This window comes from Panthera onca, chromosome X (assembly GCF_046562875.1).
Source record: "Panthera onca isolate mPanOnc1 chromosome X, mPanOnc1 haplotype 2, whole genome shotgun sequence".
Taxonomy (NCBI): Eukaryota; Metazoa; Chordata; class Mammalia; order Carnivora; family Felidae; genus Panthera; species Panthera onca.
In genome coordinates, this window is record NC_138357.1 from 19,847,683 (window position 1) to 19,868,438 (window position 20,756).

At 49.2% G+C, this 20,756-nt stretch overlaps 1 protein-coding gene across 2 annotated transcripts in view; it reads left to right on the top strand.

Moving 5' to 3' along the window:
• The window catches only part of HS6ST2 (heparan sulfate 6-O-sulfotransferase 2), a 287,408-nt gene that overhangs the window by 263,409 nt on the left and 3,243 nt on the right, over positions 1 to 20,756 (top strand). The window lies entirely within an intron of this gene.

Sequence of the window (20,756 nt, forward strand, 5' to 3'; positions counted from 1 at the left end):
CTGATTATATAATCCTGTATTAAATGAAATCAATGAAAGCTCAAATGAAACTCAGCAAACTTAAGGAGCAAATATGTTTTCCCCATGCTTGGGGTATATTTTCACCTTGAGGTGTGGAGTGCATTAGTTGGAACTCATTGATTACCGTTAGTGATAAATTTTACAGGGCTCTCTCCCCTCATACACCAGTTCCTAGAACAGTCTATCCTGTTCGAAGGCACTGTAAATGTGGGTGATGAATAGGCGTTCTCTCTATTATATATGTATTTTACTTGTGCCTCCTTGGGCTGTAGATAAGAGTTATCTTATGTAAATGCAATTGCTTTGTGAATGTAAATGCCTATTGGGTCATCGATCACCCAGGAGATGGAGGAAACAGAACAATGAGGGGAGGTGTGAAAGAAACTATCTAGGGACCCGAATGAAGAAAATTGCCAAGTGCGTAAGGGATTGAATCTATGAAGCTGGAGACTCTGTGGAGGGGGCTGGGATGGAAAGAATAGCTTGGAAGCTCCTAGGGGAGGCGCGTTGGAGCAGCCCCCTGGCTTGTGCCTAAGAGAGCCCTCCAAAGGTCTTGCTTTCTTGAGGTCCTGAACACCCATGGCTGCAAGAGAAATGGGCACACTTCTTGTGGGTTTGGAGCAAGAGGCACTGAAAAGAAAAGCTCCACTGATTCACCGGGATCAGGGCACTATGGATGCCTGTCTTCCGCCTGTCCTCCAAAGCCTTCCCGCTCTCAGCAACTCACAGAGGCTTGGAGAGTCTTACCTGAAAGTAGCCCCTTGGGGGTGACAGTCACTTGTCTCACTCTGGAGGAAGGGGGCACTTGAATAGCCCTAGCAGCACCCTCGAGTCTTCGGGTGGGATCGGCAGGCAGGCAAGTCTGGCAGCGATCACTGGGATCGCCCTCTGGGTGGGAGCGCCCCTGCAATTTGTTCACAATATGTTAGGTCCCTTTTATGGATTCTGGATTTCAAAACCTTCTGCAAGCCAAATGTGTGAGTCACAGAGTAATAGAGCCCTCTAAATCAATTTGTAAGACATCATGAAGATAAACAAAGGGGGAAAGGCTTTCTATTCTTGCGCCACTCTTTTTTCCCCTATGCCGCCTACTTCCAAAAAGAATTTGAAGTGACTTCCAAAAGGCTTTCTTACTCATGCCTAGGAGTATTGAAGCACTGTTTCTTAAAGTTGAGTGTGTGTGTATCATATAAACAGACAAGAATTATTATATAAGGACATGAATATATCTGGGATCTCTTGATTTATACAACAGGGAAACCTTGGGGGAATCATTAGGTGAGTGCGGTGTTGGGGCACTTACTCTGTTCTTCCCTGGGTATCTTTGGGGTCCCCCCCTCAGTATCTGCAGTCCCCAAACAGTGCCCTTTCTCCCGTGGAAAATTTCCCTGTGTATCCCATACCTGGAAGGATATTTATTTACCTTCTAATAAAGCACGTGCTAATAAATATGAGCTAGTGATTGTAGGAAGCTTAATATGTCAGTTACCTTAACGCACAGAGGATTTCCTGTAATGATAGAGATTTGGAGACGGAAACCGTGCTGTAAGAGCGGGCCCCAAACCCTAAAGAGCATACAGCCTAGTTCCAGACCTTCCAAAAAAATCACATGTGTAAAAATTCAGGGGAAAAGGTCATGTGCTGACTCTGAGTGCACTTGGGGCTCGGAGAAGGAAAAGAGCAAGGTCATTTGGATGGAGCCCCATGCAACGTAACAGACTCTCAGTGGTGCCCAAATGGTGGAGGACGGCTGTGAGAGGATAGGAGACATCACCTCTGACAGCCCTTCATCCCTGACACCCCTGACGTCACCTCTTCCTTTTTATTCTATGGTGTCCCCCCTCTGTGCTTTTTGCTCTCCCTTTATCCTTTCTTGTCCTTACTGCCCCTTGGCTTCCCTTTCTTCCCCTCCATCTTCTCTACCTCTCAAGACTTCTACTTCCCTGATTCTGTTTTTCTGAGGAGTTCCATTTGCTCCCCTATCTCTCAATCTCCCTCAGTCAGTTGCCTTATCAGCTTAAATAAGGCCTAGAGGGGAGCAATGGGACCCAGGAACCCCTAATATGGGTACCCATAAAGGTTAAGCCTGGGGGGTGGGGGGACAGATGGATCCTCAACACCCATTTGAGAAATCACCTTTCCTTCGGATTCCCCTGCCAGAGGGGCCAAATGCTCCTAAGTAGGCAGGCTCTTTGCCAAACTGTCTTTGGCACCCATCTCTCTGCCTCCCCCCACCCTTGACCTTAGCCTTGCCCCTCTAGCATCTGTTCAACCACTGTTAGGAAATGAATGAAGATAAGAAGTTCGGTGCAGGAAGCTTCAGGCAGGGGTGGGGACAAGAAGAGAGTGCTTTGTAAATATTAAAAACAAGTTTTGTCAAGAGCTTCAAGAGGACAAGAAAGCCTTCCTGCCACAGGTAAGGGGACCCATGAAGAATCCAGGCCACATGTCTGACCAGAAAGAGAGGGCCTCTCAAAAAACAAAAACAAAAACACAACAACCATCTACATAAGGCATTCTATAGCCTTGTGTTAGAGGTTTGAATCCCAGCTCTACCTCTTACTACCTTTGGGAGAGTAGCCCAACTTTTCTGTGCCTCAGTTTCTTCATCCATAGAAAGAGGGTGGTATTACTATCATCTGCCTCATAAGTGGTGATAATAGTTAAATGAAGTACCACATGTTAATTGCTTAGACTCGTGCCTGTTACAGAGTAAAGGGTCAGTGTGCCCTTGCGGTAATTGAGTATGGGAGCTCGATCCATGGGTCCGACTTACACGTTTTGTGCAAAATGTTTTTCTGAACACCTAAAGAAACTGACCCAAGCTTGGCTAGGGAACCGCTCTAAGCCATTCCCAATATCAAGGGCAGTGGCACCTGTCCCCTTCCCCCCCAGAACCACACAGTTTGAATGTGTACTGCTCCTGGGTCTCAATAGATAAGGACCAACCAGAAACTGCCCGTAACCTAGCCAAACCTGACTGGATGGACAGCTCCCTCACTATGGTCATAAAGATCATCCACGCCCCTCAGCTCAGTTGATTCCAACATTTGATTTCAGAATGATAAATGCAATCAGTTTTTTTATTTATTAAAAAAATTGTTTTTTACTGTTTATTTTTTATTTTTGAGACAGAGACAGGGCATGAACAGGGGAGGGGCAGAGAGAGAGAGGGAGACACAGAATCTGAAGCAGGCTCCAGGCTCGGAGCCGTCAGCACAGAGCCCGACGCGGGGCTCAAACCCACGGACAGGGAGATCATGACCTGAGCCGAAGTCGGACGCTTAACCGACTGAGCCACCCAGGCGCCCCTGCAATGAGTTTTTAAAGGTGGATAGCTCCAGAGACTTGGTCTTCCTAGGCCATTTAACACTGAAAAGCGTACCTAGAAAGGAAGAAAGAAATGCTTTCGCGCAAAAATATGGAGAGCAAATTTAAAATGTAAGCAGGTATAGGACGCTTGGATTTCTCTGTTCTAAGTCTTCAACTTGTAGCTCTGCCTATTATTTGCCTCTGCCTTTTGTGGCTGGCTGATGATTCCACAAAGGAGGTGGATTTTTTTTTTACCTCATTTTTCTCGATTCTTTCTCGTGTCTTTAACCTGGTGGCACGCGAAAACACAGCTCCAGCCTCCAACCCGAGACGAAATCAGAAGGCTCGGGCCATTGGTTTGTCTTAGAACCAGAGACTTGGTCTGGTCAATGGAGGTTTCCTTGTGAATGGCAAACAGCTAACTGGCACAGCCATTACAGTCCTGGAGCCTCGGGAGGGGTTCTCAGAAGGAACGAATGTTTCCTTAAAAGATCTCAAAATGTGTGTGGGGTAACACATATTTTATCATAGTTATTCTGGCTCTGTAAGTGCAATGAAAATGTTAGCCTTGGCATATCAATCGTGTTTTACAGATGACTGTAATTTCCTGAATGTCAAAACTCCAAATTTTTCTACTAAGCAAACTTTTCAGTGGCAAAACAGATTGCCTCCATAATGTATCACTGTGGGCAGGAAAAATGAAATCTTTATGCACTGTATTATGAATCAATGAGGCATTGAGATTCTTGGAAGGGTGAGTGGACTCTGGAAAATGAAAAACTGCCGCTATTCCGTCTCTACGAACCACGGCTCAGGGGACGGAGGCTTCAGCAGCATTCAGCGTGTGGGCCACAGAAATATCGGCTTCAAGTTGAAACCAGTTAGTGTCTTCGCCTGCATCTTGATGGGGTAGATGTCACAGTAAATACAGTGTGCGTCGTGGCATTTAACAAACCCTCCTAACATGACTCCCTTTGCTTCCGGGATAATGGCTCTGTGGGGTTATTGGTAAAGGGAGCCGAAGAGGATTGCACATTTCAGTAAGAGAAAAATAATATTAAGATCAAGTAATTGTGGGATGCATACCCAGGTGTCCCGTGCTGTGCTAAGTACTCTGCATGGAGCATCTCGCTGAGAAATCACAACACTGTGAAATGGGTGCTTACAGATGAGGAAACCCAGACTTAGAGTGCTTAAGTGATTTGCACAGGGTTATATAATCTGGGGCTGGCTTCCAGAACTCTCTGACTCCAGAGACGGAGCTCTTAACTACAAGGCATTTATCAATGGCTGGCTGTTTCTCAAGACTTAGCCCTGCCCTCTTCCCGCGGTGGCCACAGCCTTGGAGGGAAGAGAACACTTAGACAGGAATACCTTACCTTACAACGTCAGATGAACAGGGTCCCCGGAGAGTCCACATAACCCTTGTTGGAGGGTCAGAGGAAAGCATGGCCGCGTCGGCTGTGGGCATCAGGAGGAAGGGAGCCTGGAGAAGACAGCCCTCCAGCCCTATCTGAAGAGACAGGGAGCGAGGACAGGTGATGGGGGTGCCTGGTGGGGGCAGCATAGGCAACGGCGTGAGGCACAGGGACAGGACTTTGGTGTGTCGAGTGTGGGGTCAGGGTGCGGGAGGGGGCGGCGATACGATGGAAGATACGACTGGACCAGTAACTTAGCTGTAAAGCGTGGACATTATTCAACTGAAAAGCAGTCTGCTAATTTTCTCTGCAAAGCCTGTGCTTTACCCTTTCTATTTTTGCTTCCCATTTACTTTTAAACCAGCAATTCCTGACAGGTCCTCAGCCCCAGCAAAATTATAAGGCAGCCAAGTTTGCCCTCGGTGTCCTCAGTTTTTGTTCTTAGCCTCCTTCTCCTTCCTCAGAGCTCGGTGCCTGTCTCTATACGTGCTCTGCACAGCCCTCCCGCCTTCTCAATGCAGGACCTGATTATCGAACCCTGCCCCACCTAAATGACTGCTAAATACCTTAATGGCTTATGACCCTCTAGCCTTAGCCCCTGCTCCCCGCCACACACAGAGAGGGCAGATCCTTAAGCCAAAGGAGTGAACTGTACATTGTGGTTTCCTGGCCAACTGTGAGAAGGAGAGGGTGTGCTCCCCAGCACCCCTGGAAATCTTGCCACCCCGCAAGGCTGGCCCCGGTTGCACGCCTGGTAGGATGCTGCAGAAGGCAACATTCCTTTCACTCTCGAATAAATGAGCAGAGTGGCACAAGGTAACAAAACGAGTCCGGATGTCTAGACGGGAGTTTCAGACATATGTAACTTGATCACTTACCGGCTGGGTGACCTTTCACCTCTGCGCACTAATATCTGCATCTGTGCAATGGGCTGGCCTGCTGCGAGGCTCTAACGAGAGAAGGAGAAAATGTGCCTTGGTAAAAAATCTTTGCCGTGGAGAACTTTTTTAGAAGAGGACAAAGAGGGTGTTATGCCTTCAAAACGGTTTGGCATAATAGCTCTTTAATCCTTGAAAATGAGCTGAGAAATAGAAATATTTCACATTATTTGAGAACCTCAAAGGTGACTCACTTGTGGCCTCAACTATGCTTTTACACTGAAGATGCGGCAACACTCGCGTCTCCAAGAGGTATCTGCCCATGTTTCAACTGTCAACACATTCTTCCCGGCATGCAGAAGGTGAAGGTCGATGTGTTCTGGTGCACACGTTCCTCCTCGTAACACCGTGACTCGTGAAACGTTAAATGGAAAGGGCTGGGGTAGGGGAACAACAGGATTTCAAAAATAGCTTTAGGGAAATCAAATCTTGTTCTAACTTGGTGTGTTCCTGACTGATTCATGACTCCGAAAAGGAGAAGAAGTTTGATCAAAACTGTCGCCAAATGGCCTCATGTTTTTAAGCCTATTTATGTATTTTGAGAGAGAAAGAGAGAGAGATTGAGCAGGAGGAGGGGCAGAGACAGAGGGGGACAGAGAGAGAATCCAATCAGGCTCTCCGCTGTCAGCACGGAGCCTGACATGGGGATCGAACCCACGAGCCGTGAGATCATGACCTGAGCCAAAACCAAGAGCCGGTCGCTTCAGTGACTGAGCCACCCAGGCGCACCCCCCCCCCAAATGGCCTCATTTCAAATACCTGTGCTTTCTTCGAACAGAAAGGATCAGGCATCCTGATCGTGACTTTCCCCTGCACCCTGTGGCCAGTCACCTTACCAGATAGGGTTTCAGGAGGGCCTCCCTCCCCTTACCGCTAGCCCTGCTAGAGAGGACGTGGCATGGCTCCTCGGGATGCCTCTCTAAAATGGACATCCTTCCGGTTGATGCCAAGGGGCAGACGCCTTGATGAGAAGGAGTTTCTCTAAGCACTTTCTTTCTGGATCTAAGATTTGGAGCAGTCGAAGCAGAGAGGGTCTGGCAGGGAAAGGCTAGAGGAAGGGGAGGTGCAGGACGGGGGCTGGAGAAGGACAAAAGTGGGACGAAACCAAAAAGTGCGATTTCAGGGTTCGGCAGGGAAGTGTTTGAGGGGAAGGGGCCTTGTCTATGCTTCAGTGGCTTCGTGTGTGTGTGTGTGTGTGTGTGTGTGTGTGTGTGACAGTCTCTCCCAGCTGGGGAAGGCCGACACTGGGGGCTGAGGAGCTGCACGTAGGAGAGGGAAAAAAGGAGCATCCTGGCCAATTCCGAGGCTTCACAGTAGACCTTCCATAATTGACCCCACCAGCCCATGTTCCCATAAGGTGCTGGGCCCAGTGCTGAGACAGACGAGAGATGCCAGCTAGGATTGACCTGCACGGAATACACAGCCTGCTTGAAAAGAGAACACAAGAGAAATGGACTGTTCAGCTATCCACTGGGGGCTTAACGGGCAGCAGAGAATAGTGAAGAAAACACCAAATTGGGAGTTCGGAGACCTGGGTTCTGGTCGTAGACCCACTGTTGACTAGGAAGTCACTTCCTTTGAAGTTCAAGTTCCTCATCTGGAAAACGGTAGTTCTAGTTTTTGTCCCGTATGCCTAAAGGGATTGTGTGAGGAACTAAAAATATCAGAACGGTGAGTCATTCGTCATGTCACCTGAAACTTCCGATTGTTATTAACCAGCCCCCCCTCCTTCCTTCCTGCTTTCAGTGATACCCGTGATTCTCTTCAGATGACCTTTCTAAAAAATCACTATGGGAAGGGGAATATCATTTAGAGCAATCATCTGTGGCCTTAAATCCAACTTCCTGTGAGTCACTATCTCAGAGAGTTAACCTCAGTGCCGGAGAGAAAAGCCAAACCAGGAGGGAAAGCTGTGTACGTGACTCATGCGATGTGTAAGTGACTCGGACTCCCCACTGTCACTTCTACAGAGTGAATGATTAACGGAAGGGTCCGAGGGTGGTGCCACCCTCAAGAATTTGCCTTAAGTTGGCAAACCCAAGTCAGACATCTCTCTTAGTCTGAGCATTGACTTTGAGTCCTTCTTTGTGGCTTTCAGACCTTGCAGTAGAAAGTAACTGAGCGTCTGCCAGAGGGCCTGCCTTTTCCTGAAGCTGATTCCTGTTTGTCAGTCACCTTGAGCATGGTATGTTGAAAGCTGGGGAAGGAGTCGGACACGTGGTTTTGGATCGCGACTCTGCCACAGACCGGCCGGGTGACCCCAGACGAGCCCGTATCATTTATCTCTGGGCCTGGGTGTTCCCGATGGTAAAACAGTTGGACCAAGCGACCTGTCCAAGAGGCCTGCCAAGCCCCGCTATTCTGTGCCAGATATGGGTCTGTTGCCTCCATCTGTGCGTGACTTCCAGTGGCTCCCTTTACAGGGGCTTTGCCTCTCAGCGGGTGGGCTGGTTTACACACGTGGGACATGGCCCTCGTCCATGTGGAGGGCAGCACAGAGCTCAGCCTATCCGTGGAGGCAGGGACCGAGGACTCAGGCTCCCTGCTCGGTGAACTTCCCACCGTGACTAGAAGATGGCCTGACTCCTTCTCAGAAAAATAGGTCCCCATTTTGCACGAGATGGCACTTGCGAAGTGCCATTTAAGAAAAAACAAAAACAAAAACAGAGCTTCTAGTCTGTCAAAAGTTGGGGGACGTTGACACTTTTACCAAACTGGGACCATGACTCATATATGACAACATATACAGCTGTTTGGTTTCACGAGCTTTTAAGTCTTCCCACTCTGTCACATTGTGGATGGGTACAAAAATATCTTGCTCTAGGACCCAAGACATTCCAGTGTGATACTCACTTGTAACCTGCAGGAGCCCTGGCCCCCCGGGGTACATTCTCTTTTTGCCTGAAAGCAGAAACACAGCTAGCAGTCCAAAGTCTCTTGCCGCCACCACGGAAAACAAACCCATGACAGGCACCAACCTAACAAACTATATCCTTCAAAATAACTCCTTCTACTCAGGCAGGATCTTGGTGTCTTCGTGACCCCTTCCTGGAGCCACTCCAAAGTCACATCAGATTCTTTGTCAGGTAGAGAGGTTGGGGGGTTGGGGTTGGCGAGTTATTTTTCCATTCCCAATGTTATCATTATAAAGAAACAAGGCCATGCCTGGTACTGTAGAGAACACTTATTTCCACAATAATTGTGCCTTTTGCAGCCTGAGTACCTGCAGAAAAAAACGCTCCCAGGGGAAGGGAGGCACGTCCCTGCCAGTCCTGGAAATTCTGAATGGCTGCGATTCTTTACAGTTGAAATGGTTAAGGAGATTTGCTTCCCCCCCCCCCCCCCAAAAGCGAGGGTTTGTACTTCATCTCTCTCGGCACCTTAAAACAATATTAGAGCTCATTAAAATCAACCCAGGGCTCAAGAAGGGCAGCTTTCATTTAGGGGGAAACTTTCCCCCTGTGCTGTTCTGGAAAATAGCACAATGCTGAGAGCAGCCATTTATCTTGACTAGTTTTCCTCTAACGATCTCTCCAAAGCACACTCGAGGTGCCTGCCTCCCAGACAGCACGTGTACGGCAGGCACAGGCGAACGAGTGCAGCCGGTTACAGCCTGCTCAAAATGACCCTAAATGATATTTAGTGACCGTCTACCCGGTGAAAAAGCCCCGTTACTTGAGTCCTTGTCCTCGTGGAGGCCCCTAAAGAAACGATTCCACGTGTCTCTGGATTTCTCACAATCTGGGAACGGCGAGGGAGCTGGCGGTAGAAAGGTCACCAGCTGCAGCCCCGGCCCCCACTTCTCATGCGCCCAGCTCCCTCCCTAAGGCGCAGTCGTGGGGCCCACAGACCCCACGAAATCAGCACCTCCTTTCCCATCCTGGCATATTCGACTACCTCCTACTCTACGCTTCCTGCTCTGGCCGGGTCAGTTGTGCCCTTGCCTGTGCCTCTGGAGGCTGAGCTCAGTGCCCGGGTCCAAGTGAGGTTGTCAGAGCCAGGGAGAGCCCACAGGCGGGAGACTCGGACCGCGCTGGCAGTGAGGATGCAGAGACCAAAGAGGGCATCAACCAGGGCAGTGGGCAAGAGTTTGGGCTCAGGGGATGCCTGGATGGCTCAGTCGGTTACGCGTCTGTCTCTTGATTTCAGTTGGGGTCATGATCTCATGGTTGTGAGATCAAGCCCCACGTTGGGCTCTGTGCTGGGTGTGAAGCCTGGCTGGGATTCCCTCTTTTCTCTCTTCCCCTGCCCCCACCCCCACATGATCTCTCCCTCTCTCTCTCTCTCTCTCTCTCCCATTCTCTCTCTCTCTCTCTCTCTAAAAAAAAAAAAAAAAAGAGTTTGGGCTCAGGAGTCACACAGACCTGCCAGACAGTCACTAACTAGCTCTGTGATTTTTGTATAGTGAAATAACATCTTTTAGCTGAATACCCTTACCTGTATACTAACAGCAACAACGATAATAATAGTAACAACTTGATCGCTAGCTAGATAGCTAGCTAGACATCCTCCTTTTCATCTTCATTCAGACCCTACAGTTTTCCCTCAGGCTATACATGAGAAATAGGGGAGCACAGAGAGGTTAAGTTATATGCCCAGGCCCACACAGCTACTAATTGCAGAGCTGGAATTTGAATTTGAATTTGAATTTGAACCCAGACAGTCTGGCTGTGGATAGAGTCACACTGTCCAGCAGAAATACAATGTCCGTCCCATTTGTCACGTTAAACCTTCTAGTAGCCACATCGCAAGTGAAAAGATACAGTGAAATTAAATGTAATATATACCCTAATTGACCCAATGTATCAAAAATAGATCATTTCCACAATGCAATCGCTATAAATACTAATTCATTACTGGGATATTTTCTCTTGCCCTCAGTCCTGGTAATCTTTAGTCTGCTTGAAAACACTAAAAGCACTACTTTTGGGCTAGCCACATTTCAAGAGGCTCAGCAGTCACAGGTGGCTAGAATGGACGGACCCTCTTCATCATTCCACAAACTGTGCCCGCGGTGAAGGAAGGCCTTGGCACCCGTGTGGTGGGGTGCCGCGAGAAATCACCTAGCGTAGGGCCTGGCACACTGCGGGTCCCCTTTGAGTCAGAGCACTTATTAGTATCCCCTCTGCTGTGCTGCTTGCTCGTGTCAGAACGTCTCCAGTCCTCCACACATCACACCTGCTTAAATTCTTTCGCTCCCTTAGGGCTCAGTCAGCTTTCTCCTCCTCCGCCTCCTCCTACACAAAGCCTTCCTTGATGACTATCACGTACGATAAACTGTCCTCTCTGACTCATTTTGCACCCAGGCTCTGAATGACACAATTAGCGCCTCGCTGTGTTCTGCCCTTCTCCCCCCCCCCCCCCGCCCCCTCGCACTGAATGGTGCTTCTGTCTCCCCAACTACATGTTAAGTTCTTTGAGAGCAGAAGCCCATATACATATGGCTTCCTTGCTACTGCTCTCACAGCTTCCCTTGTGGCAACTTCTCAGTCCCCCAGAGATGGTACACTCACTGTGGCTCAAGTAAGCATATGCCTTGCAATGCAAGGCCAAGCTCCCCACCTCCAGGGCTAAAAGAACACCGTATCGCCAACTTGTGCGTGCCTGTTCCTGAATTGAACGTCATGATGGTACCATGTTTTCTTATATTTTTTTTAATGTTGATTTATTTTTGAGACAGAGACAGAGCATGAGCAGCAGAGGGGGAGAGAGAGAGAGAGAGAGAGAGGGAGACACAGAATCCGAAGCAGGCTCCAGGCTCCGAGCCGTCAGCACAGAGCCTGACGCGGGGCTTGAACTCACGAGCCGTGAGATCATGACCTGAGCTGAGGTCAGACGCTCAACCGACTGAGCCACCCAGGCGCCTCATGATGGTACCATTTTTATGACTTCCTGGTTGAGACCTCGGACCTGTGCTTTGTAGTGGACGTGCTTCCCAGCAAAAAAAGCAGGTCAGGAACAATAGAGCCTGAGGACAAGAGATACCGAAGGTGCTCATCTGAGGTGCACGACAGTAACCATGCCGGTCTCAGTGGCGCATTTAGACATTTCCCCAGCCTCCTCCTGTCGTCCAGGGGTTGACGCTTGCCCTGGCCCACCTCTGCCCACCCTTCTGAAGGAAGGAAGAGAGCCGACCCCTCTTGCCGGCTGCCTGGGATGGCGGCCCTCAGGCCATGACAGTCGACACAGGGATGCCACTTAGAAACAGGGAGCTGAGAAGTAGCAGGCGGGCAGGGAAGGCAGGACACGTGAGCTTGTTAATCAGTGGCAGCACCGGTCTTCACGTGTCGTGGGCAGCACACGTCCCTTCATGGGGCGTGACACGCTGAACGAGTTTTTCTCTGAAACTTCCTGACACCTCAGCAACACACTGAGTATTAATGAGCCGAGACTCACAAAGTAACGTCAGAATGCAAAACATTTCAGGGCGCAGTGAGTGGACCCTGGGTGAAGGCTGGTAACCACGGGTCATAAAACCCGGAATTTCACATCCTGTTAAAGAACTCATTTTTCTCACTATTTGCAGAAGTCCTTAGATTTATGTACTTGGGAGCCTACTGGGCTTTGGGAAGGAAGAGAGCTAGATTTCTCTTAAAAAGAAGTAAATATCACCAGGACTTATCGCGCGAAGAATTTCACGTTGGGTTTGAATTTACAGACATTAGAAATCTTCTTTTCTTCCTTTTCAACAAAGCAGAAAACAGCGTCTTGCTGCTTTGTGAACGGAAGAGGAGAAGAACGGCTTAGCAAAACATCCTTCTGTTTGATAGAAGTCCCATTTGTGCTCAGGCCAGTGTGCCCTCACAACAGACACACGTGGCTGAAGACCTGGCCCTAGCCTGGGGCCACAGGGCAGAAGGTCCTGCTCGGCTAAACCGGGCCAGCTCCCCTCGCCAGGCTGACCCTTCTGGAAGGCAGGAAACGTGGGAGCGGGAAAAAAAAAAAGAGATTTACCAAAAAAAAAAAATAATAATAAACACAAGGAAGACATGTTAAAAAGAGGCTTCAGTTAGCCAAAGGAAAGAGATCATTTAATAGAGGTGTTAATTAAGCTATTCCTTTACATACATAGACCTGCTCCTTTGGGTGGTGTGTGAAGAATAAACAAGAAATCCTGTGCAAGCGAACTGAGTAGATTGTTTGGTGGGTGAGACCTTCAATTTCTCCCAAGTTGGTATTACACCCAGCAGGTGCTGAGGACGCTACTCAATCCATTCAAAGAAGCAGTGGAAGACGTGGTCGTCTTAGCCATCAGTGGGCTCCTAAGGGGGTCTTGCTCCCTCCCTGCCACGGGTTGTCCAGGAGGGTCTGGCCTCGTCATGAGCCCACAGCTACAATTTGAAGGGCAAAGGGCAGACGTTCAGTGTCCAGATCACTTAGGTCTCCCTAGTGTCGGGAAGAAAATCAGATAAAAGCATGACGACTGAGCCACAGGAGGGTCTCGACAAACGTACCAGAAACGACACATTTAAATGAGCGTCCACATAGTTCAAAGTACTCCCCTCTTGAAATCCCACTTTTTTCACTGCCACTGCTGATCACAGCGTTTATGGAACTCCTCTTTGGGGACTGCCAGCAGGAGTCACCCAAGAAAAGCAGTTAAAATGGCAAGTCCGGGTTTTGAGGGATCCAATCCCGTCAGAGGCTTATGTGTCTTTGATTCAATTAACTCCACTTTGATTTACTCTGTGCTCACATATTAATGTTGTTTTGTCTGAACGCCATTCCCCTCGCTTTGACCGAGCCATTTACATGCAGTAGGAGGATCCATGCGGTTGGTTTCAGCATCATCAACCGAGGAAGGAGATCAGACCTTCAACATCGATGACTCATTGTCATATATAACTCCTACTGTTTGCACAGTGTACTGAGGGCCACCAACCACGGCTCACATTGTGCTACCACTCGTCATTACTCCAGGAACATGATGTGCAAAGGCTGAACTTAAAAAAAAAAAAAGTATGAAATTAAGCTACAGGTATAATAAAACGTCCACTCCTATTGATTTGGGCTAAGAATTTGTTTCCTTTCTTAAATTAACTTTTTATTGATCACTCCTGTGACCTTAACTTGTACAGTTTTGTTGGCCTTCTTCCATAAGAGAAATAGATTTGATATTTATTTTTCCGTTGAGTGGTGCAAGAAGACCCTCGTTCATGAACCAGAGGCCTAAAAGGGAAATAAATGTTCACGGCATGAGCCTCATAGCTTTGCTCGGGCAGAGTTCCCTGGGATTTCCCAGGACAGAAATGGGCATCCTTTAGGCTTGTCCACAGAGTGCAGCGAGGGTCTCAGGCTTGCTCTTGGGCACCCACTTGGCTTGCCCATACTGTGGGCAGCCCCTGGGATCTCTGACTTGAAATCTCTGAAGACACATGCCTAAGATAGTGGATCACAGACTCAGGCGTGCTTGTGCCCCAGAATTTCCTCGAGGGCTTTTTAAGACACACCCTGCCATGGGACCCCTGGGTGACTCAGTCGGTTAAGTGTCTGACTCTTGGATTTGGCCTAGACAACGACCTCACAGTTTGTGGGTTCAAGCCCCGTGTCAGCTTGGGATTCTCTCTCTCCCTCTCTCTCTGCCCCTCCCCCGCTTGCTCACTCTCTGTCTCTCTCTGTCTCTCTCTCAAAATAAATAAATAAACTTAAAAAAAGAAAAAAAAAAAAGACCGAGACTGCCAGGTCCCAGCCCCTGAGTTTCTGCATTCAGGGCTCAAGAATGTGCATTTCTCATAAGATCCTAAGTGGTGCTGATGCTGCTGGTTCTGGAGCCACAACGTCAGTTTGTTGACAGAAGCGGAAGCCCTGGGTTTGGGTCCCAGCACTAGGATGTGAAGACCCCAGGTTCTGGAGAGAAATGGGCTCGGTCTGAGCACCCCTGATTGACTTGCTACGTGACACCGGGGCAAATCACCTCTCTCTTAGTTTCTTCATCCTCACAATGAGAATAACAATATCCGATTCATGGTCTAGATGGGTGTTGATGTGTAAGCAGCAGGCCCAAGCGCCCCCCCCCAGCTCCTGGCTGTGCAGTTGGTATAAGACGTGCCCTCTCTCAGCAGCAAACATCTCCTCCTCGTGAGGGTTATCTCGGGCCTGGTTTATCGTGCCATCGGGGAAACTGACGGGCATGAAGCAGGATCTGCTAAGAATATCGGCCTTCAGCCCAGGAATACTTGCAGTTCCACTGATTCCCAAGGCCTGTCAGCAACTTGTATCTTGTGGGCAAACCCATGCTGCTCTCAGGGCCTCGATTTCCCCACCTCTAAAGTGAAGTGTGTGACTGAGATGATTTGCCATCTCAAAGGTTCCTTCTTGCTCTGGCCAAGTCTAGGATTCTGTGACTTAGAATCAGGTCCTTATTGCAGGATAATCTGTTCAAATAAAAATGAAAAAATGGTACCCGTTTCTATCCACTTACTTACTTTTAACATCCTTTAACTTTCCAGCTTTGTGTAACATTGGTCTGCGGCACACAAAGTCAGGGACAACGGCTAAATGTAACTGGATGGCCTTAACATGTTCCAGCACAGGTACAAAGTGGTATATCTGTTATTTAATACTGACATCTAGTGGCTTTTCCTTATCAAAGAAAAAGATGCCTTTCCTATTAGCTCTTCCTAAGCTCTGCTGCTTCTGCTGCATCCATTCGACACTCCTTTATTAAACACTTCTTTTATGTTAAACATTGTGCCGGACCCAGAGGAGCTGACGCTGATGAATGATACCCAACCCCTGCTCTCCCAGGAAGGTTGAGGAAGGTTTCACGGAGGAAGCAAGCTTACAGTTGAGTTGTTTTTTTTTTTAATTTTTTTAACGTTTATTTATTTTTGAGACAGAGAGAGACAGAGCATGAACAGGGGAGGAGCAGAGAGAGAGGGAGACACAGAATCTGAAACAGGCTCCAGGCTCCGAGCTGTCAGCACAGAGCCCGACGCGGGGCTCGAACTCACAGACTGCGAGATCGTGACCTGAGCCGAAGTCGGATGCTTAACCGACCAAGCCACCCAGGCGCCCCTACAGTTGAGTTTTGAAGGCGTTTTCCGGGTAACTTAATACACAGGCCAGGGGCGCCTGGGTGACTCAGTGGGTTAAGCGTCCCAACTTCAGCTCAGGTCATGATGTGGCAGTTTGTGGGTTCGAGCCCTGCATCGGGCTCTGTGCTGACGGTGCAGAGCCTGCTTTGGATTCTCTCCCTCTCCCTCTTTCTCCGCCCCTCCCCCACTTCCGTGTGCTTGCTCTCTCTCTCTCTTTCTCTCGCTCTCTCCCTCTCAAAAGTAAATAAATAAACTTAAAAAAAATACACAGGCCATTCAAAAGAGTGGGCCTTCCATCCCCAAAGGAAAGGGGCCTGTCGGGTCATTGCCTGGGACCAATTTGGAAAACGAAACTACTTTTCCATACCTGGAGCATACAGAAAAGAGCAGGATTTTTCAGCTACCGACATTGAGAACGGGGTAACTTTTTGTCTGCACTGTAGGAGGTGTAGCAGGATCCCTAGACTCAATCCACTAGATGCCAGTAGCACATGCCCCCCCCCCCAAAAGCTGCAACAACCAGAGTGTCTCCAGAGATTGCCAAATGTGCCAGACTCGGCGGGGGGGGGGGGGGGGGGGGGGCGGGGAGATGCAAAATCACTGATGGTTGAGAGAGGCTTGTGTAGAGGGAGCTTGATAGAAATAGGGCTGGAGAGAAAGAAAGGTGGCTGCCAGCCCCCACGAGGCTGTGTGGGAGGAGCTTGGATCTGACGCGTTAGGTGTCAGGGATTAAGAGGTCTCAGGGAATGACAGGTCAGACGTGTGCCATATGGGTGGGGGGTGGGCTAGGCGTGAGACCAGAGGCAGGGAGGTGGGCCAGGACCCTGCTGCAGTGACCCAGTAGAGAAATGACAGCAAAGAGCTGGCCTAGACTCATAGAGGGTGGCAAACCTTTCATGTTGTTCGGCCTGTTCTGTACGGCATCACGGGCACACAGACGTACCAAAGAGTGGTTATTAAATTCACCTGGGTGACCGATGGGACGTCCTGACTCCAATTTAAAGATGTGATACCTGTTCATCTTAATTAAGTGACACATTTCGTCGCAAGATATTTCTGTCCCATTACCACTAACTGAAACAGGCTGAGTGTGATTTTCCTGGGGCTGAGCCATTTTAAATGGCTCAGTCATTTAAAATTAAATTGGTCCATTCAGCGGCACCCTTCCAGTTAACGTCCACGTGAAGGGAGATTTCCAGCAGCTACCACAGATCTGCTGTCGCCTGCATCGTGTCCTGTTTTGACCTATGTCTGCATACAGGCATTGCCAGAAGGAATAAGGAGATAGGGTGAAGATATTGGGGGTATGATCAGAATCCAGATGTGTTTTCACAGGCTGAGACCCACTCCAACAAGAAGAAATTAAACAGGGCCACAAGTAAAGGCCAGGATCAAGGTCCAGGATAAAGCAGATTGGATTTCAAAATGGTGTATGTGTAACAACAAAGGAAAGAGTTTAGTTGACTGTGTGTCGGCGGTGAGGCGACATTAGAAGACGTGGTGTGGAGAATGAGGGAGGTGACAGACTGTCCCGATGTGTCACTCGTCAGACTGTGCCTGGAGGGCGCATTCCGATCAAGTGGAACATATTCAGAAGAAACAAGCGGACACGGGGGCAACTTGAGGCAGTGTCCAGAGTAGTTGAAAACCATATTTAGCATAAAGAAGAGAAACCTCGAGGTACCTCGGGAGTATTTAAATGCGGTCTTCGAGGCGTTGAAGCCACACGTGTGGAATTAAAAATCGATCCCTAAGTAGCCTGTCACGGTTTGAAACTAGTACTTTTTGGTGGCACTGCCACATCTTTATGTTAAGGCCACATCACCGTCGGAGCACTGTACCTGTCCATTCAGCTCTCTTGTTGGATGCCCCAGGGCACGGGAGGCCGGCCGTCAAAAACCCAGGGATGTCCTTAACCCTCCTTTTTCCTGTCCCCTGTGTTCATTTTGACACCGTGGTTTGCTAACTCTACCCCCTAAAAATGTCCCTAGTGTGTCCTCCTTCTTTTGTCTTGTTTTGTGCAGTGGCCTCAGCTAGCCTCCCTAATTCCATCTCCACACTCTGTGCCTGGCGAGCTTTCTAAAACACGGATCTCGTCGTGTCGTTCCCCTGCTTAAACCCCTTTAAAGCCCTCTCTGGCATCTCCAGAAGCCTAAATCCTTTCTCGGGGGACCCGAGGGCTTCCGCAGCCAGGTGGGTGGCTACCTGTCCATATGCCAAGCCCTGCCATTCCCCGCTGAATTCCCAGCCAGGGGGTCTCGGGGCACTTCCTCCGCACACAACAGGCTAGTTTGTGCTCCTGCTCATCTTTGTGTGTCCACACTCCACTCCTCTCTTCTTGCCTCATCTAATTCTTGTTTTTCTGGCCCTCTGCTCGCTCCAGCCATTAATGACACATGATATTGACGTGCCAGGTCTCGGCGCTGTCGGCCTCCCTGGTGCCTGTCCCAGCGCCAGGCCCACGCGAGGTGCTGGAACGGAAGTGACCGGCAGAAGACCGCCACTCGTGTTTCTGTGCCTCTTGGCCTCCCCAGTCATGTTCCCCGTGGGTTGGGCTGTCACATCCTCAGGTGCCCTAGGTGGGGAGACTGTTTCTCTGTATTTCCCCGACAGCTCTCCACTCAGAGTAATGAGCCTCCTGGATTCTTTGTCCAACCAAAGCTCCCAGGTGTTATCCTCACCTGCCTTCCCACCTCCAACACACTCGGGAGGCTGCCGGCCATTCCCGGAGACCAGCCCTTCAGCAGATCGGCCTTTTCAGCCCTGGGATCGTGCTCTCAAGCAGCCCCAAGTATCTCCAGGGGACGCGGTCCAGAAGCCCAGGCCTGTTTTCCCTGGAAGAAGCCGGCTGTTGGGAAACCACTGAATCTCCCGAGCTATTGTCTTCTGAGCGTAGACAGCTGTTACCACCAGGGCAGTGTGTGCACGTGTGTGTCTGTGTGTGTGTGTGTGGTGCATGTGGGCTCATCTGATTTCTCTGTGGCTACGACGATCCCTGCAGTGTAGAGACTGAGGCTTCCCACATTGGACTGCCCTCATCTCATATGGGCACAAGGAGACACACATCCGTAAAGGGTGAGACTCTGGATGTCTGTGTCTGCCTTTCTGTGGCGCCTCCTCTCTCTTCCTATGTGAGGATGCTGCTTCCAAAACCGTGGTTGTGACATTAACCCCGGTGGTTGGGATCTCTCTGTTCTGAAAGTGTTTTTAGGACGAAGAGCCTCAGACTTGCATGGGGGGGGGGGGGGGGAGGGTGTGTGCGGGGGGGGGGGGGGGTTCACTCCCGGATTTACCAGAAGATGTCACTGTAGGCTTAAACCAGTACAAAAAGTCAGGGCAGGAGGACTGTCAGCTAAGCATGAAGGTGACTCTGTTATGGGGGTCTGAAATACCCAGCAGCCCCCATTGTAATGTGTGCCGTGTAAAGCTGGTTCAAAGATTAATCCAAATGTGTCACTGGACTTCATAAGCTTCTGTTTTTTCCAAATAATTAGACTGCCGCTAAGCTGTTGCCTCCAGCGTAGCATAAAGGCTCAGTAAATATGTATTGGCTGAAGGAGTGAATGAATGCCAGAACAAAGGGCGGAAGGAGAAAGCCCGTGGGAAGAGTCACCTTTCTTAGTAAGGGCTGCGGGACAACAAAAGCTGCTGGCCGTAAAGCAGTGGGACTTCACAGACATGAATTTTAGTGGTGCTAGCAAAGTCAGGTCCTAGGAAAAGCAATGAGGTAGGTGAAGAAAGTCGAGGCCTCTTTCCATTTTCACTCCCAGATGCTTCTCCTGGGCCCCCATGCTTATTTATTCCAGAAAAATATATAAAATAATTTAAAAGACACTTTCTGTGATACTTGCAAGGCGCTTAGAAGATCACCCAGAGACTTTGGCCACGATAAGGCATGGCCTTCCCAGTCCCCAGCTCTGTCCCTCCAATTCCCTGGAAGTTCTAGAAGAGCAGCCCAGAGCCCCTGTTCTGGAAAACATAGTTTAAGCAGAAATACAAACAAGGAATCACCATTCCGTATCAAAAGCGTTTTAACAAAGGTTAAGTGTGGACGTGCTAGCTGAGGGTGGCTGTCCTATGGTGCCACAGAGGAAGAGGTGAGGGCTGGCAGCAAGGGGTGGGGCAAGTTTTCAGCAATGGCTGAAACCGAGGTAGTAGCCTGCATATATGCCATTGGCAGCTACCGTGTCTATTTCAGTCGGTGACTAACCGCAATGTTTATTTCTGGAGGCCCTGGGCTGCTCTGCCTCCCTGTACGTTCCACTTCCGTAAGGAAGGAGCCATGATGTTAGGACAACAGCCAAAATCAAAGCATCATATTGGCACCCTTTCAATGCGGTTTTATTGTTTAATAAGGTATCCTGTTTAGACTGGATATTGGGGGAATGCTTTCGTATATTTAGTAAGAAAGATTAGAATTTCAGCTCACTTATCAACTCCATTATCGCTTCGATAAGATCACTTGTGGGGCACCTGAGTGGCTTCGTCGGTTAACCTTCAGCTCAGGTTATGATCTCGTGGTTCGTGGGTTCAAGTCCCGCGTCGGGCTCTCTGCTGACAGCTTGGAGCCTGGAGCCTGCTTAGGATTCTGTGTCTCCCTCTCTCTTTGCTCCTTCCCTGCTTGTGTGCTCTCTCTCTGTCTCTCTGTCTCTCTGTCTCTCTGAAAACTAAATAAAACATTAAAAAAATCACTTGCTTCCACTGGTGTCCATTTTGTGATCAGTTGATGCAGGTTTAAGGGTGGGGGGTATGAAATAAAATGGTTGCCTCCTTAGCAAATGAGGTCTTTGGGAAGATTCTGTCATTGATTGGGGCAAGCCAAACAGGGGGAGCAGGCAGAGGGAGTGAAGAATGACAGGGATGATGTCCTAGGCCTAAACGTTTCCTACTTGTTTTAGCTGCAGTACCAGCAAATCGGGCAAAAGAATTAGCTTCCTGGCCAGGCTAGTAGGACTCAGACAAGTGGTCTACAGCACAGTGCACGGGGACAAATGCCGCCAGATCACCATCATTCCCTTTTTGCCTTCCTT